This window comes from Taeniopygia guttata, chromosome 1, assembly GCF_048771995.1.
Source record: "Taeniopygia guttata chromosome 1, bTaeGut7.mat, whole genome shotgun sequence".
Lineage (NCBI taxonomy): Eukaryota > Metazoa > Chordata > Aves > Passeriformes > Estrildidae > Taeniopygia > Taeniopygia guttata.
Window position 1 is genome coordinate 94356059 of NC_133024.1, and position 18692 is coordinate 94374750.

At 37.2% G+C, this 18692-nt stretch overlaps 1 long non-coding RNA gene across 2 annotated transcripts in view; it reads right to left on the reverse strand.

The window, feature by feature from the left end:
- Positions 1–18692, reverse strand: part of LOC140684758 (uncharacterized) — a 47941-nt gene that overhangs the window by 10106 nt on the left and 19143 nt on the right. Inside the window, exon 1 of one of the 2 annotated variants that reach the window (XR_012057506.1) lies at positions 2827–3856. The exons of the other annotated variant lie outside the window; for it this stretch is intronic. This is a non-coding gene — a long non-coding RNA (uncharacterized lncRNA). Of the gene's footprint in view, positions 1–2826; positions 3857–18692 lie in introns of those variants that run through there. 2 annotated transcript variants of the gene reach the window in all.

Below are 18692 nucleotides of genomic sequence, written 5' to 3' on the forward strand. Positions count from 1 at the left end.
GACAGGACTGTTGGTAAATGATGGAGAGGGGCTTCGCAAGCACATCTGCCAGGTACCTCATCATACTGGGATGGATCCCATCTGGTCCCATGGATTTATGAACATCCAGCAGCTCAGAAGTTCTCTGACTGCCTCCTCTTGGATAATTCAGCTCCCTGACACCATCTACCAGCCCAGAAGGACAGTTGTCCTGAGGACAAGCTATCTTCTCACTAAAGACTGAGGCAAACAAGGCGTTAAGCACTTCCACCTTCTCCTTGTCTGCAGTTCCCTCCCACATCCAGTAGAAAACAAAGCTTGGTCTTACCCTTCCTTTTGCCGTTAATACATTTGTAAAAAAATATTTTATTATCCTTTACAAAAGTTGCCAAATTAAGTTTGAACTGAGCTTTGGCCTCTCAATTTTTTTTCCTACATGCCCTAGAAGCCCTCTTAAATAATTCCTGAGAGATCTGACCCTCCTTCCAAAGATGATACATCCATTTTTTTACTCCTAAGTTCTTTCAAAATCGCATTGCCCATCCAAGCTGGATGTCTGCCTCTTTAGCTCATCTTTTGGCACACAGGGACAATCTGTTCCTGTGCCCTCAAGGTCTCTGTTTTGAAGCTCATTCACCTTTACTGGACTCAGGGCTGCTGCCCATGGAATGCTCTGAATAAGTCTCCTAAATATGCCAAAGTCTGCCCTCTGGAAGTCCAATGTAAAATCTTATTGATATTCCTCCTCATTTCACCAAAAATTGAGAACTCTATAATTTCATGATCACTATGCCCCAAGCCACCTCCAACCACCACATCTCCCACCAGCCCATCTCTATTTGCAAACAACAGCCCTAACATAGTCCTGGTAGGCTCGCCCAGGAGCTGTGACAAAAAGTTGTCCACACACCCTTAGAACTTCCTGGACTGACTCTCTTCTGCTGTATTAAGTTCCCAGGAGAAGTCTGGTATGTTGAAGTCACCTACAAAAACAAGGGATCATGGTCCTCAAATATTCTCCAGCTGCTTACAGAATAAGTTGTCCACCTCTTCTTCCTGGTTGGGTGGACGATAACGGACTCCCAGTAGGGTGTCAGCCTTGTTGACCATTCCCTTAATTCTTACCCACAGGCATTCAACTTCATCATCATTACTTTCAATACCTACAGCATCCAAAGCCTCCCCGATATAAAGGGTCACCCCTCCACCTCTTCCCCATTTCCTGTCCCTTCTGAAGATCTTGTAGCCATCCAGTGCAGTGCTCCAGCCATGTGAGTATCCCACAACATTTCCATGATGGCAATTACATCACAGTTTTGCTGTCACACCATGGCTTCCAGCTCATCTTGTTTGTTGCACATACTGTATATATTAGTGTACATGCACCTCAGCTGGGCTACTGATTTGCATTTTTATATAAATCAGACCTTTAGGCATTTCCAATGAAAATATTCTTTTCTGCCCTGTAGAACCTGTTTTTTAATAAGTTCTTGTTCTTCTCTGGACAGACTGAAGTTGTCGTTCTTATCATTGAGGACTTAGGGTTAAAAACACCCAACTTCCTGAAACCATCACTGAGCTGTTTTAATATATAATAAACAGCTAATCACTCCAAAAGAAATGGGTGGGAAAATGTTTCTCTGTTCATGAGAGAATCCTGAGAATTTAGAAATTTTCTTATTGTACATCTTGCATTTTCAAAACCAACTGGTGACATCCCAAAGTGGAGAACTAAAGAAACTGGCTTTTTACTTATACACTGTGATGTATAAAAGTGAATTTAACAGTGGAATATTTTCATTTTTTCCTATGAGTGTCTTTTGTTGCCTCAGCTAAACCACTATTATTAAAGAGATAAGAAAAGCGTAACCTGTTAAGTTGTAGGTAAGAGATTTCATGTTCTGTTGCAATACTAAGTGTAGCTACTAGCAGAAATCCTAAATTTTCACTGGAAGATAAACACACCTAAGTTTGGATGCTTGCATGTGAGTGTGTCCAAGTGCCTTACAAAGTCAAAGGATCAGATAACCAACACATTTATTGAATTTAGAGCACAATTCAGCCATGAGACAATTCAGTTGCCTGTTGTCTTGTTGCCTATCTCTTACTCATGTCTCTCTTCAGCCTTTTTTCCCAGTCTGATATCATCCTTTCCCTACCACTGGAATGATCACCTATCTCTGAAAGAGCCCTCAAGATAATTTTCTCTAAGATTTCTCAGCCACTTTCTCCTTTATATATTTTCCTTACAAATCATCTTTATTATGCCTTTTAGAGACTCTAACCTATGCATGTCATGGAGGATCTTGTGACATCATTGTACTATTTTAGATGTAAAAGAAAGAAAACAAAACTGGAGACTTATTTAATTTTTCAGTAGTTCTAGTAGTTCTCTATTAGTTCTAATCAAAGCATTTGTTTTAAGAAAGAACACATAAGCTGTTCATCTTAATGTGTACTTGTGAGACTAATTAAAAATATTTTTTTGCAAATTAAATTATTCATTCATGTTTTATCTATGTTTAATCTAAGGGTTGTTTTTTTTCTTTTTCTCAATGGCTGAATCTTGAAAATACATATAGTGATGCAAAGAAATGCTTTCTTTATTTTATATGCTTCAACAACACAATTTAGTCCTGAAAGTTAATACAATCCCATCCTTCAAAAACTTGAAACAAAATACACTTCTCGGCAATTAAACAATTATTGAAAAGTACCTGTAAAGAACTCTTAGCAAACAGCTTATTTTTATGGTCTACATTAAATGTTTCAAATCCAAGTTGACCTTAAATTGCAATGTATTATTACAATTGCAAGCAGAGATATTACACTATTTACAATACTTACTGAGACAGAATACATGATCTTGAGAGCCTGAGAGCTTTTAAAAATTCTTTGCCAAGTCACCGCTGGCATAAAAGTTATCCTAAAAAAAGAACTAAAAAAGACTGTTATTCATTATGATAATGAGCAGAGGTTTGGATGATAGTGTCAAATGTTTCACATCTAATATAAAATAAAAGTTTCAGTAATTCTCCCTTTAAAACAAATCTAATTGTACTGTACTGTTGTTATGCAAATTAGATCTATTAAAAGGACCATTTGCAACTCCAATACAAAATCTTAATATATAAAGAAGTGAGAAAAAAATTTCTTGTATTATGTTCCATTGTGTCTTAGAATTTCAGTGCAGTAAGAGCAAAAAAAGGTATTCAAAGACATTTTAATTTGAAAAAAATATATCCTTTTTACAGTTTCAAGGACATTAGGACCAGAAAAAAGAATAAATAGCAAAACACAAATAAGTCATAGTGATTGTGCAAAATTGATTCCTTAGCATTCATTTTTGTGTATGAGAGAATATACACATTATGACTGGAAAATAATCCCAGTACTATTATGAAATACTGAGTTCTTAGGAACATTGTTTGCCTCTAGCCACAGATAATACAAGCTTAATTGTAAGATGTTTGCTTCAAATTGAAAGACTACATTTTAAAATATTGATTTTCTATAAATAAATAAATAAATAAAAAATATATGCATTTAAAACAATAAAGGAGATCTCATAAAATTTAAAAACAAGATTTTGAGTAAACTCAAAAGTAGTCTGAGTAGTAGTAGTAGTAGACTGAGGTAGAGTAGACTTTTATTTTAAGCAGGTCTCATAAATGATCAGAGCATCGCAACATGAGCCAGAACATCACTTAAAATATGGAAACAAAATATGTCATGTAGAAACGACATGTCTTAAAATATGGAAATAAAATATGTCACATAGAAACTACACATCCCACAACCACAGTCCACTATCCAAGATTTTTTTCTTAAGGGATTCTGACTTTCTAAATGCATAAATAGTACATATAAACTTTCAGCAGTATGGCCCAGAACCTGTGGGTTCTTGGGCTTCATTTAGTTCATTCTTGGGGTTCATTTAGTTACCCAGAGTTTCAAGAAACTAAATCTCAAAAATTTTATAAGGCAACAAATGCCTTTAATGGGTGACTAAATCCGAGCAAAGTAGATAATCACAATAAAAGGTTTATAAAAAGTAAGTCTAAAACCCATGAATATTGTAACAGGACATTAAAAAAAAAAAAATTAAACACCAAAATCTGCCACAATAGTTTCCTTGTCTTTGAAAATAGAATATAAAGGTTCAAGCAGCAAATCATCATTCCAGAGAAAGGCATTTGTGGAAACTGCTTTGTATGACAAATCAGAGAGTAAGGGTGTTGGCAACAGTAGAAAGAGCACAGAGGTTTGGCTCTGATCAAAAGAGATGATGTTTCATAGGAAATGGGCCTTGTTTTCTGGGAATGTGTGCCCCTGCAGCCCATGGAGGACCACAAGTATGCAGAGATTCAACTGCAGCCCATGGAGAAGACCCACACTGGAGGAGCCTGAAGGAAGGTTCTGACACTGTGCAAAGCCTGCCCGGGAACAAACTCCTGGCAGGACCCACAGACTCTTGGAGAGAGGATCCCACACAGGAGAAGGTTTCCTGGTTACATTTTTGACCCTTGGGAGACCCACACTGGAGCAGCCCAGTCCTTGAAAGACTGCACCCCTTGGAAAAAACCCATGTTGGAGCAGATGGTGAAGAACTGCAGCCCATGGGAAGGGCCCATGTTGAAGTTCATGGATAACTGCCTTCCATGGGAGGGACTCCATGTTGCATCAGGGGAAGGAGTCTTCCCCCTGAGCAGCGGCAGAAACAACCTGTGATAAATGGACCATAAAGTACATTCCCTGTCTCCCTGTGCCACTTAGTGAAGATAGAGCCTGGGAAGGAAGAACGGGTGGGATGTAAGGTGTTTTTATTATTTATTTTGCTTCTTATTATTCTGCTTTGATTTTTATTAGTAATAAATGCAGTTATGACCCAAAGTTGAGTCTGTTTTTCCCCAACTGTATTTGGTGAATGATCTCTCCCAGACCTTATCTTGACTCATAAGTCTTTCATTACATTTTCTCTCCCTTGTCTAGTTGTGGAGTGAAAGAGAAACTTTGCTGGGTATCTGGCATCCAGCCAGGGTCAACACAGACCTTAAGGCATTTTTATTAAAAAAAAAGTATTTACCACTATATATAATGTGAGTTCTTTATGGTATGACATCATCATTCATGACACATAAATAGATCAGAAAATTACCCTCACAGTTCCAATTAGCTGATGATTCTGTTAAGATTCATCAACAACATTAATATAAAGAAAATATAGTCTTTTGGTTGAGAACTCTGATAGCATTTTTCTCACATAAAAAAATGTAGTTTGCAGAGATGTTACTAAAGAATAATATATAGTCTGTAAATATTAAGACATTGTATGAAAAGCATCTTATTGTCATTATCTCCTTATTGCATTACTTTCTTCTCTGCGGACATAGCAACTTATTTTTCCATCAGCTACTGTTTATACTGGATTTATACTATTCAACGTCCAATTTGAAAATAAAAACATTGCAAATAGGCAGCAATTTTATTAAAATAATGGAAATTGTCTTCTTTTTTTTAATAAGATTGTGTAAAAAGAAAATATAAAAGAAAATTTTCCATTAGACTAATATCCTCATGTAAGCTTTCTCTTTCAATACTATTCATAATACTACATTATCCAAAAATGTTTCATAAAGATTATTATCTACTCCACATAAGTTTGATCAATTCAGAAGTTACATGAAAACTATACATTTTTTTATCACTGATGTTATTTTTTATACTCTTTTTGTTTTAAATCATTTTTGGAAGTTGCTAATATTCAGTGGAAAAACTGCCATGCAAATAGACAAACCTTTGTCGTTTTCTTCAATAATATTTAACGAAAGTACAGTGCAACCAACACTTACTGTGGAGCAACAAGATTATTTTGAGCAGTTCTTGAAACTCAGCAGTTCCAAATGCACACATTGAGCAAATTATAAATAAGGTTGACAGAGGGGAGAAAGGTCTGCAAATATTATCAGTCTGATGACCTTATTTACACTTTGTTTTCCTCCCAAAATATCTATGATGCATGAAGTTAGTAATACAATATAATATTTTTCCCTTATGTAGCAGTTTTCACCTGAGGTGTCAAAGAATTTTACCAACATAAAATTCATCTCTGTAACATTGCTTCCGTAAATCTTATTCCACTCAATTACTTCAGGTGAACTGAGCCTCACATCTACTTTGCAGACACAATGAATGGAAAACAATGCATGAAAGAATTCTAAGATCCAGTCATGACTCTAAATTCACTGTCAACTATATCTGCATATTCCCAAGAGATATTTATTTATTCCATTTTGTTATGTATGTATGTTTCTTCTGGAATACTTTACTACATCACTGGATTAGGTAATTTGCTGATTAATTAGTTTTGATTAGGAGGTTTTACTTAAATGTCAAAACTAAATACCTCTTGGAGTGATTGGTTTCAACAGCTACTTCTATCTACTTTGAACATGAAAAGTAATTCATTCCTGTTATTTTAACACCACTTTTGTTCATTTAAACCTGTTACATCTTATTTTGGTCTTTTGCTTCCTAAATTTCTGTTGATCATTATTTTTGTTTTCCTGGAAGTTTAAAATTGTTGTGTCATGGTTTGACCTTGCCCAGATGCCAGACACCCACAAACACCTCGTGCTCATTGTGCTCATTCCTCTGCAGCTTGACAGAGGGGAGAAAACATAACGAAGGCTTTATGACTTAAGGTCTGGGAGAGAGATCATTCACTAACTACTATCATGGGCAAAACAGGCTCAACTTAGAGATACTAAGTGAATTTATTACTGACAAAATCAGAGCAGGATAATGAAAAGTAAAAAAAAATCTTACAAACACCTTCTCCCACAACCCCTCCCTCTCACTGGCAGCACAGGGAGACAGGGAGCTGAGGCTTACAGGTCTGTTCATCACCTGTGGTTTCTCTCACTGCTCAGGAAGAGGAGTCCTGCCCCTGCTGAACTGTGGGAGACAGTTCTCTGCGAACTTCTCTGATGTGCCTCCATCTCACAAGCAGTAGCTCCCTGTGAACTTTCAACATTAGTCTCTCCCACAGTCATACAGTCCTTCCAAAACTGCTGAGCTGTGGTTCACTCTTCTCACAGGGTGCAGTCCTCCAAGGGCAGGCTGCTCCAGCCTGGGACCAGGACCCCTCTCTCCACCAGGTCTCCCACTGGATCACAGCCTCCTCCAGGCACCCACCCGGCCTTGGTGGGAACCTCCCCCATGGGCTGCAGGTGGATCTCTGCATGCCCCGCGGATCCCCATGGGCTGTGGGTGGATCTCTGCATCCCCTGTGGATCCCCATGGGCTGCAGGGGCACAGTTCCTTCACCATGGTCTCACCATGTCCTGCAGAGAAATCTCAGCTCCAGCAACTGGAGCACCTCCTCCCCAACCTTCTCCACTGACCTTGGTGTCGCCATGCTGCTTCCCTTGAATGTTCTCACCTCCTCCTCTTCTCTGACTAGAATTAAAACTGCCCGTCAAACTTCATTTTGATTTCTTCTTAAATATATTATCACAAAGATGTTACCAACATCTCTAATTGGCCCAGCCTCAGCCAGTGGCTTCAGAGCCATCAGGAACTGGCTCTGTTAGACATGGTGGAAGGTTCTAGGAGTTTCTCACAGAAGCCACCTCCATGGCCCCTCATTACAAAGAACCAGGCCCATGCAAAACCAATCTTCAGGTATCCAGTCCAGTCATGGTATAGCATATATATTTTTAATAGTATTTGTATCTGTACATGTATGAATCAGGTGATATTTGTTTCTACACAACAGCATAACATTGCTGATGCTGCAAATTACTATAACCATTGGATTGTTTTCTATTAGAAAGAGATTGACAATATGTAAGTGGTAACCACCCTGACTAGATAACTATTTTTATACCCTTTTAGAAGTTTAATCTAAAGTATGCAACCCATAACTGTAATTATTTTATTTAGTACTCCTAGTACTCAAGGGTGATTTAGTAATATTGAGCTGGTTTGAGGTCTTTTAACTTACCAGAGCACTTTCATGCCAATTGGTTTTGCATATATGGCTCAGACTGCTCACTGTCTTAGCTATCTGATCACATCTGAAGGTTACCTCAGGAAAAGTAAAAATTCAACCTTTTGGCCACTCAGCATAATCTTCAATTGCTTTTCATCTTCAATGTGTAAAGAACTGTCTCTCAGATTTTTTTCTTCAAATATGCTAACTAGGTCCTTTTGGTTCCTTTATGATGTCCTTGGCTGGAGGTATCTCATTTCGTGCCTCACTTTCTGATTTTGCTAACATTGTGTTGCTGTTCAATTAGTAAATATTAGCCTTTCATTACTTCTATTTTGCAATTTTTTTTACTTTAGTAATGTAGTTTACTACCTAATTTTTCTCAACTGTTTTATAGTTTCAGGTCAGGCAAGATTCAACACTTTATCTCTATTTAATCTCCTTATATGTCCTATCATTCTTCTTCACAGCAATTCTTTGTCTTCCTGTCCATAATACTGCTTTTTAAAGATTCATTTGCTCTCTAAAATATATGATTTCTTAGACTTTTTTCCTAGGGGACCTTTCATCCCAACATTTCTTTGAACATCTCTGCAGAAGTCTGTTGTCCATTGCCATCAGTTTGGCAATGGACAACATTGCTTATTTCCTTATTATGAATTCTTTAATTTCAAAAATATTCTCATCAAATTTTCTCACACTTCCAAATTTCCAAAATTTCTCCCCAGTAATTTAAATTTAGTCTATAAAATCAATATTTTTATCCTCCATTTCTCTCATTTCAGACTTTAAAAGGAATATTCATGCATCTTGAACCCCTGGCTTGGGTTATATCTATATGGACAGAAATAACCCCAGATATATGTAAGATGTATTTGTTCAGCTGAGAAGATCTTCAGATGCCAGTCCACATGCCTCACTTGTGTAAATGGAGGCATTGATGCTTGTCTTTAGGACAGCCTTCTGTAAGCTGCCGGGTGTTTAGTTACCTGCCTTGCTATTTCTGCTGTCTCTGGACAGGTGTCTTGGATAACCTTGGGTGCTGCTTCAAATGGCAAGAGGTGCATATGTCAAAAGCACTGAGTTAGTATATCACTAATATATATACTGAGTAAATCTCCAATAACAATGCAGACATTTAGCTCATGTAATACTTAATCACATGCTGACAACTACATTATAAGTATATGAGCCTCATCCATTGTTTCCCATTGCACAATTTAACTGCAGAAACATAAGTAATTAATCTAGTATTAGTTCTGGTGCCCTTGCCTGCTGATCTTCAGCTGCTGCCTCAGAAGGGCAGGGTAGTTCCTATGTCATGTTTAACAGTCAAATGCTGCTGCCTCACACATAACAGACTGGCTTCAATGGCACTGGATACAGATATTTTGGCAAATTTATTTGTTACTTATAATAAAGTGAGATAAATATGTCCATTAGTCTTCATCAAACCAAGTAAATTCTAATATTGATTATATATTAAGTATTCCTCTTCTTCCTACAACTGTTTTCCATCCTTTTCTATAAGTAAATAAAGAGCTAAGGTTGCCAGCAAATTTACTGATTAACCCTTCTCTTCTTTATTGGCATAATCAAAATGGCTGCACCTCTTGGCTTGTAGAACTTTGTCCAGAATTCTGTAGGGTTTATTGCAGTATTTCCTTATCTGGTATAATTTTTGTTTTCTCATTGGGTTTATCTGTATTTCTGAATGGTGCAGCACAAAAAGGGACAAGTTGTAGACTGGTATTTGATGCTGTTGGATCCATTAAGGTTCTTATATCATGTGTAATAACTGCAGATTTACTAGCAGTGAAATCTACAACAGTTTCCAGGGCTAGATACATACCACATGCCCACAAGGTACAAAGGGGTGACAGTACAGATGGCTAAGGTAAAACAGATTTCCATCAAGCCTCACAGGTTCTCTTGCCATTACTGCCAACATCAGATCACCTTTAGTTGCTGATGTTGCTGTAGACCTCTAGATTAGATGTCTATGTAATGCTCCAAAATTTCCTTTAAGCTCATAAACTACTCATATTTCCCAATAGACTAGCTTTTTTCTCTGATTGTTGCTTGATTGCTCCAGCCCCTGATTCAGAGAATCCATCACCAACAAATAGGCACACCAGATTTCTAGAGGCCTATAAATTTTGAAAGACTGAAGTAGTTCATCCTACATAATGGTAATATTAATAAAAGAAACTGGAATAAAAAAATCCAGACTGGATTTTTTTTTTTTTTTGCCAGTAACCACTGTTGTCCTGACTTGAATATGAAAAATGCCTCAGAGAACAGAGTGAAAATAGCACCTCTTTTTTTTTTTTTTTTTTTTTTTCCTTAAACCACTCCATTACAAACACAAAAGTACAAAATAACTCTAATTCTTCTCTCATTTATACTTAGCCAGTATCCATGAATCTTACTGGTGTTTATCTTGACTTTTTGGATACCAGGAGACAATATGAAATATGAGGGTGAAAAAAAGTTACAGCAAGTGATGTAGCATTTGTTAAGATGCTAAGATCATAAGGCTACACTTAAAGAAATGTTGTCTGTGGCCATTTCTCTATATGCAGCAACCGACTATGAGTCATACTTGGGTCATGAAAATGTTCTCCAAATTTCTTCATCTTCAGTGACACTTCCCATCTGCCATACGTGTAAGTGACATTTGTGTAAGTTAGGATACCAGTTTTATACTTCCAAACCAAAGTTGTGTGGAGAAAGAAACAAACACAAGAAGAATGGTAAAGTTTACTTTGCAACTACTCCATACCTTCAACTTTAGGGACAGTAAGAATACAAGGAATATGTCTAGACTAATTATATTTCTACCATCAAAGGAACATAGTGTTGTTGTAAACAAGTCCATACTCCTTGATTTCAGAGCCACAAACTAGTATTTATTATGTTCATGGTTGTAGATTTGGTTTTGCAGTCCATTTGTATTCTGGTTCTATATCAAATGAAATTATACAGCAGCTTGTCTTCTGCATTATCCATTCTATACTGTTCAAAACCATCTCAGAGAATATTGCATTATTTTAAAATACAAGCAACTTAGTTTTTTTTTGGTTTTGACAATTGTTCTGTTTGTCTGTAATTTATTTCTACGCTGATCCATTTCAATTCTCTCATCCTTTTTTCATAGAATACATGCTTCATCCCTCTAATCATCTTGCAGGCCTGCTCTGGACTTGCTCCAACAAACTGATGTCCTTCCTGTGCTGGGTACCCCAGAGCAGAATGCAGCACTCAAGGTAGACTCACACCAGAAAAAATGTAGAGGGGGAGAATCCCCTCTTGCCCTCCTGGCCATGCTGCTTTGGATGCAGCCCAGGATACAATTGGCTTTCTGGGCTGCAAGTGCACATTTCCAGCTCATGTCCAGCCTCTCATCTGCCATAACTCCCAAATCATTCTCAGCAAGGTTGCTCTTGATCTGTTGTGAAATATATATTAATTTGCAAGGGACATGCAAGTTTTGCAACCCAGAAAATGACAGCTTATGTGACCACTTGAACTCTCTTCAGATTATCTTTAACAAGTTTGGTTATCATTGTTTCAGCAAGTTTGAAATGTTTTACTTTTAAAATTCCACTAGTTATCCCAAATATTTATACTCAAGATTTCCTACTGAAACCCATTCTAATATGTGCCTTATAGAATGGTTCGAATTGGAAGGAACATTCAAAGATCAGCTAGCCCAACCCCCATGTCATGGATAAAGGCATCTTCCACTAGATCAGGATCTTCAAAGCCCCTTCCTACATGACTGAACATTTTCAATAGGATTTGCATGACTTTTTTGGAGAACATGTTCTAGTGTCCTGCCACATTTATAGCAAACAAAATTTCATCCTTACATCCAAACTAAATACGCATTCTGTCAGTTTAAAACCACTGCCTCTTATCCTGTCACTACAGGCCTCAACATCTCTGTCTTTTTTGTAAGACTCTTTTGTATACTGAAAGACAGCATTAAGGTCTCTCTGAAGCCTTCTCTTGACCCAGCTTTCCTGAGCTATGGCAACTTTCTCAGCCTATATTTACAATCACTTCCCTCAGCCTCCTAGTCACACTGCTTTTGATTCAGCCCAGAATATCACTGCTTCTATGAGCTGCAAGTACACATTGCTGGCTCATGTCCACTGTAATAGAAGTAGTCAGTGTTTTTGTAACCAAAACTTTTATTAGAAGGTTTTCAAGATGAAGAAAATTTCTGCCAAAAAATTCATTTCAATTAATATTTTCTGAAGGTAAAAAAATAACCATTACTTTTTACTACATCAATTGTTAATTTGGTTGTGCAAAATAAAAAATATAAAAAACCCTGGCATAATAATATTCAATAACTTATCTTTTAGCTGAAGTTGTCGCTATTTTCTCATATCACAGAAAATTAATAAAAGTAAAAACTTCAATTACCTGAAAGATAGATCACCAGAGAATGAATATATGATGAATACACAATTCTTTGCCAAAGTACCAATTATCCACAAATAAGTTTGAAGATATTAATACAAAAGACTCCTTTTCTATCTTTGCCTCACATTTCACTTGGTTTGAGTCTCATTTTTCTTTCTGGAACACATTGATAATGTATTTCCAGCATGCCAGTTAGCAAGAATTTCACATGCCCACCCTATGACGGATGTCCTTAATGATGCATGAACTTTCCAGACTCATTTCATTAAAGTTTTAGTAGTAGATCCTCATAAAACTTAAATTATCCTCATTTGACCATCACACATTTACACACCTACCAGAATGCACATTCAGACACTTAAACATTTCCCAGTGCTCATTGCTTCTCAGATGTCTGTATGTTTCTTCCCCTTGAAATTAGGTTTGAGCAAACTGGTCAACATATGTTGTCTCTGGAAAGTATCAAGAAATAAAACTCTGAAGTAGTGACATATTTATTCACCTGTCCTAATATTTAAAGAGCTGGTTATTTAAACTCTGTTAATAACCTAATACCAAGATTTTTCCTTATGCATAGTTCTTGAAATTCAAATCTGATATATATCCCTACTACAATGTATGGTTTCCAAAGCGTTACATAGGACCTTGTCTGTTTTTGTCTGGTAATTACAGCTCAGATAGGAGATTCTGAAGGTTAACTGTCTTAATGTGAACACCAACATGGAAAGGTATCAAAATACTGTGACTCAGAGGAAAGAGACAACAGGAAAGGAGACAGGGCCTCAATTTATCACCACAAAAGAGCTCGTTGGACTTTTCCTTGGGTACTCTGAACAGGTTAGGCCTAAACAATTCAAGAGGATGAAATTGAGACGAGTTATAGAAGGAGCAGAGCAGCAAAAGGGGATGGAGGCACCACTTTTCAAGAGAGAAAAAATTATCTGATATTCTAAAATTTGGACAGAAGAATAAGAATCATAATTTCTCAAAACACACAATAACAGAACTTATTGTTCTTACTGAAACTTGTGAGACACTGGTTTAGAACAAATCCATGAAAGAATTTTTTCTTCACAATGGATAGTGAAGTTTCAAGATTTATTGCCACAGGAAGCTGTGGAGATATAAGCAGGTTTATTAATTACAAATCCAAAGGAATTAGGTGGAGTCATACCTATTAGAGTCTCACATTCAACAGTTGAATATGTGGGGGCAGTTAAAAGGAGATGGATGAAGGAAAGTGGCCAAATTTACAGGTTCCTCTGAATTAGTATCTCTTTCCAGTACTTTCTAATCCATGGAATAATTCCTGTGTTCACATGTCTAAGGGCATAATACTGAAGTATAATCTTAGTATAACAAAAACCTTTAACAAATTCAGATCAATGGAACTGAAAGAAATGAAGGGTAAAGACAGAAAGTGACATAAATTTGAAAGATAATTGGAAGATTTTTAAATGAAACTTGGACTATAAGCAATACATATTGGATAAAAGATGAGTCAGATGATAGCCTGAAAAAAATTACAGCAATTTGGTTGCTTAAGAGTTGGCATGTAGTCCCATCCTAGATTCACTACATTACCTCAGGTGCTTCTACTGGCCCGGCAGATACATCTCAGTGAACATCTCTGCCATCCTAGAGTGATATATGAAGAGCATAAGGAATAATGTGCTACAGGTATTTAAAATTGAACAAGAATCGTGTTTAGATATATCAATCAGTTCTCTTTCATCTTTAATAGATCACTAACAATAAATCTACAGTGCAAAAATTTGAAATATTGACATTCTCTGTAAAGATAAAATATGTGAGCAATGTATTTTTAAATAGAGAGAATGCAAAGAAACCTGAAAGCTTTAGTGACCATAACAAGGAGTAACTATGATGGTGCTTGAAAAGCCACTCACTCTAAAATGTACATGGTTGTAAATTCCTGCAAAGAGCTTTTTCGTAATACTTTGATCTTTTCTGGTAATGTGTCTTACTCTGTACACAGTAACAAGGAATGCTTTCCAGAATGCTGAGGAATGTTGTGTAGTTGCTATATGCATTTTGCTATATTTGATATATATTTTTTCTGTTTGTGGCAGTAAATTGTCTAGTATAAGCTCTCCCAGAATGGAGGTAAAATACAAAACCAGAAAATGCAGCAGAAACTATAGGGAATCAGTGGTAGAAATTCCAACCAAGTTTCCTAACTTCCTGGTTTTGAACAAACTTAGTAGTCCATTTGGTAAATTGGAAGCTAAATGAAAATACTGAAGTCAAGTTTAGTAGAATAGAACCACCAACTGTTAAAGGAGAGGCATTCCCGAGTGGAAGACTTAACTATCTTCTACAGAACATGTTCAAAAAGTACTATGACAGAATTTAAAGCTTCAAGTGAATTTGAGGAATGCTTTGTGGATTAATTTTTTATTACAAAAAAATTGTAATCAGCTCACAGCTTTGGAGGCCTTTTTTTAGTTAATTCTGCATAATAATTTAAAATTTTAAGGCAAAGCAAGAAAAAGGGGTTGACCTTCACCATTCTGAAGAAAGTATAGCAAAACCTTATCTTGTACTTTAAACAAGAGGAATTAAATAAGCCTGAGAACCCTTTTGTGCAGAAAGTGATATGAAGGAAAAAGTGTAGAATAAGTATTATTTCTTAAAAATCAGTAACATCAAAAGTTTTCAGGTAAACTATTTGCATAAAAGGAACGGTAAGCTTAGGAGGTCAGAAAAAATGTAGTTGGATGAAAAAATTGTTTAAAAATCTGAAAACCGAAAGGCAATCATAGAAAAAGGGAAAACAGTAACATAAAATGCTCTATGGAGGAATAATAAAAGCATATATTTGCAAATTCAGAAAACCTAAGGAGTTTAAACTAGCAAAGTATTAACGGTAATAGGATGTTTCCCAAGAACTGCACAATTTTAAGAACGATTAAGAGAAATAGTGAGGTGAGCTACTGAGTGAAACAGAAGACAGTTAAATGTTCAAAGCCTTTTTAACTTCAGCTGTAACAAAAAGAGTATCAAGAGACAATGCTCCAACATTTACAAGTAAAAGCAAAGGCATAAGAGAAATGAACATGGCAAAGAGTAGCAGGACAAGTCTAGTCCTGGAAATGTGCTAATGAAATTCTATTTTCACCTCAACAGGAAGAAATCTACTTTACATAGTAATATAATTTCCCAGCCAGCCAAAAGACATACTGCTCATTTATGTTCCTTCTTGCTTCCCAAGGGTCCCTGAAACTAAAAATTTGTGGGAGCTTGGCGACATTACATTATCTTATATGATTTATCTGTCTCTTTCACTGAGAATAGACAGCTGATGAGAATTATTTCATCATTGTGTGCTTGGAGCCCCAGTTGTTATCAAAACACTTTTAGGAAAAAAGTTGGGAGCTTTGAAAACTGAGACAGAAATTAGAGATTCCAGGTACTTGACTATGATTCCAATTGATTGAACTTGTTGCTGTGATCATCAGACTATGAAATGCTGCAAGTAAAATCTTCCTCTTGAAGGATGCAAAGGGATTCAGGAGCAAGAAAAACCTTCTAATCTTGTGATTATGATGCTACAGAGGATGTTTTGGTGACTAAGTGTCTGGGGAACTTTCAGGTAGGAAGTCCTGTGGTGGGTTGAGTATTTTGGTACACTTCATGACTGCAAATCTCTGTAGAAAAATTGTGGTTTTGAATTAACATCATTAGAAAAATTATATGAAATTTGTGCCTGAAGGCGCAGTTCAAGGAAGAAAGAAAGCAGTAATGGATAAAGATTAAGTCATGGATTAATTGAAAGTCCAAGAGACATGACAGACTGCACCTTGTGAGATCCTATGATCCTTGTAAAATCACTCTCCATTATCTCTGAAAAAATGTTGATATTGGAAGACACTTCTTACAAAAAGAACAAAATAAAAGTCATACTCAACTTCAAAAGAGACCAGAAGGTTAATCTAGGTAACAACAAGCTAGCCAGCCTTACTTTCATCCCTGGAAAAATCATGATGTGGGTATGCTTCAAGCCAAGGAAGTGGGAACGACTGTGAGCAAACAACACGGATTTACTTAAGGTATATTGTGCCTGACAACTTGATTGCATTTTATGATAAAATTATTGAATATGTAGATGGGTAGAGAGGAGGGTGTGTCCAATATCTTGACTTAAGCAACATTTTAGACTTTTTCCTCCATAATATTACTATAGACAATTTAGGATGCTATAGTGCATGAGTGAACAATTAGATGAGCAAAATGTATTTTGATGGTTGTACCCAGATGGCAATGGATTGTACATTATCCAGTTGTTCCTAACAAGAGTCATACCAAAGGTGCCCATCCCATCTCCTCTTATATTTAAAATCTTCATCAACAAACTAGAGGCAATAATGGAGAGCAGATTCATCAAATTCACAGCTGACCTCAAACTGAGGTAATCAGTCAATATGCTTGAGAGCAGGGCTGCCACTCAGAAAATCCAGACAGAATGGAAAAAATGGAGTTGCTCTGTAAAAAAGCCTGGGATGGTGGTAGGAACATCTATCATGGTATGTTCTGGCAGTTCTCAAGATATATGAACATAGGCAGAGCCTATAGATCAAGGGAAGGGATTGTCTGCCTCATTAGGTTGCATTTATTATAAATGCTGGAGAAGTAACTTTAACAAAGAAATGAATGGAAGGATGGATGGATGGATGGATGGATGGATGGATGGATGGATGGATGGATGGATGGATGGATGGACGGACGGACGGACGGACGGACGGACGGACGGACGGATGGATGGATGGATGGATGGATGGATGGATGGATGGATGGATGGATGGATGGATGGATGGATGGAAAAGTATGTCAAGTGTCTGTCTACAAAGCCCACAGCTACAGGGACACCAGGACTGAAAAATATATTCCAAGGGTATCATGTCAGGGTACCAACATCGCTGCCTCCACACTTTTATAATCTGAGCCACTCACAGTGAAGAGATGTCAGGTGAAGCACCGAGTTGCCTTTATGATTACAGTTAGAGTTCAGAAAGCCAGAGATCCTAAAGCTCCAGGGACAATGAGGCTGAAAGAGTCAAAGGGAATCACAACAGGGCCAACATTACTCCCACTACCCTTTATGATCTGAGTCACCCATGGGGATTGTGACATTAGTCTGAGTGCCAAGCTTTCATTACAGTTGGGGCTAGGGAGCAGAGAACAACAGAGTCTACATTTCCAGAGACACTGGGTTGGAAAAGGCATGCAAAGGGGATCACAGTAGGGCCTCAAAATAGCTCTCTGTCACATTTATATTTGGGCCACCTGTAGTGATGGGGACCTCAGCCTCAGTGCCAAGCTTCCTTTATGGTTAGAGTAAGGGTCCAGAGAGCCAGAGCCAGAAAGCCTAAAGCTCAGGCAGTTGGGCTGGAAAGGGCAGCCCAAGGAAATCTCAGCAAGGCACAAACATTGCTCCAGACCTTTCTAAACTTGATCACTCATGGTCCAGCAATGAGGAAAAGGCATATGAGAAGTGACTGAGGTACCTTGGCTTGTCCAGACTGAAGAAGAACAAACTGAGAAGACATCGTTATGGTTATTCCTCATGAGGCGAAACAGAGGGGCAGACACTGATCTCTCTGGTGACAAATGACAGGATCCAAGGAAATGTCATGTGGCTGTGTCAGGAGAGGTATTAGGAAAAGGTTTGTCACTACAAAGATAGTTGGGCATTGGAACAGGCTTCCCAGGGAAGTGGTTATAACACCTAGCCTAGCAGAGCTCAGGAAATGCTTGGACAATGCACTCACACATGGTGTGATTTTTGGGGCTATTCTATTCTATTCCTGGAGGGCCAGGATCCAATGATTCAATGATCATTGTGGGTCCCTTCCACCTCAGTATTTTCTATGATATTGAACTCTATGCTAACTGAGAAATATAATTGTAGGCATCTCTCACTGTGTATGTTCCAGAATAAATTTAAATACATTCACCTTATTTCTCAAGGATTTAGAAAGGTATTTTGAAATAGAATTTAATTTAAGAATACTGTTTGCTGCTGTAAGTAATAAACCATATGGTTCATAAACTACTACTACAATGGTGTAGAAATATACTTTGCTATGGAGCCATAACATGAAAGGGTCCTTCAAAGGTCCTGTAGTCTCTTCTCACACTAAGAGGTACATAAATTAAAAATAAAGCTTTCCTGACAGATATTTGTCAAAAGTGTTCTTTAAATTTCTCTCTTTGACAGTGTCCTTAAACCATTTATTCTGATGTTGCATTAGAGTGT